General features: G+C 44.9%; 1 non-coding gene across 1 annotated transcript; it reads left to right on the forward strand.

Moving 5' to 3' along the window:
* The first annotated feature begins 719 nt into the window (after positions 1-719).
* trnan-guu (transfer RNA asparagine (anticodon GUU)) lies at positions 720-793 on the forward strand. The gene has a single exon. It is a non-coding gene; the product is annotated as a tRNA-Asn (tRNA).

A 793-nucleotide genomic window follows, 5' to 3' on the forward strand; every position in this document is an offset into this window, starting at 1 on the left:
TAGCTGCTATGTTGAATCAGAAAAACCTTTTGAAGTCTACTTTTGCTTCAGTCAGAAAGTGGACTGTTGTTAACTCTCACAATGGTTGGTGATTGTGGAGGAAGACAAAATCCTTATGAACCTCTTTTTAACAGACACACATTTCTAAAGATGCAGGTTCATTTTATTTTGTTCTTTTAGCAGAGGATAGTTTCGATCCATCGACCTCTGGGTTCTGGGCCCAGCACGCTTCCTCTGCACCACTCTGAGCTCCAGTCTGCTCTGAGGAGGCAGCAGACATCTGCACCACTCAGAGGTTTGGTTGGTGGTTTTGAAAAAATCCCAACAAACTAAAATCCTGTTGAATCAGGAAGTTCTAGTTGAACTCTCATCCACGTCACATGACCAAGAAAACCTCCTCTTTCATTCAGACCAGAACAGACAAACATAGAAACATTGTTTCAGCTTCTGATCAAACAATAACAAGATCTTGATTGTTTGTCATGTTCTATGAATCAGACTGATGTTCTCTGGATGTTCTAGGAGGTGTGTCTGTTTCTGATGAAGCCTGTTTGGTCTGGGGGGGTTAAGATGGTGGGGCTGTTTCAGTTCTAGTGCTGAAGGCTTTCATCATGACAGTCAGACTCTCCTCTGTCCTTCATGGTCCCTCAAATGTGCAGTGTGGACCTCACACACTGAATTTAGCCTGAAAAGTCTTCATGAAAAGTAGGTGACTCAGAGTCTCTGTGGCGCAATCGGTCAGCGCGCTCGGCTGTTAATCGAGAGGCTGGTGGTTCGAGCCCACCCAGGGACG

This window comes from Aulostomus chinensis, chromosome 1, assembly GCF_037954235.1.
Source record: "Aulostomus chinensis isolate RoL2024-O1b breed Wild chromosome 1, RoL_Achi_v1.0, whole genome shotgun sequence".
Lineage (NCBI taxonomy): Eukaryota > Metazoa > Chordata > Actinopteri > Syngnathiformes > Aulostomidae > Aulostomus > Aulostomus chinensis.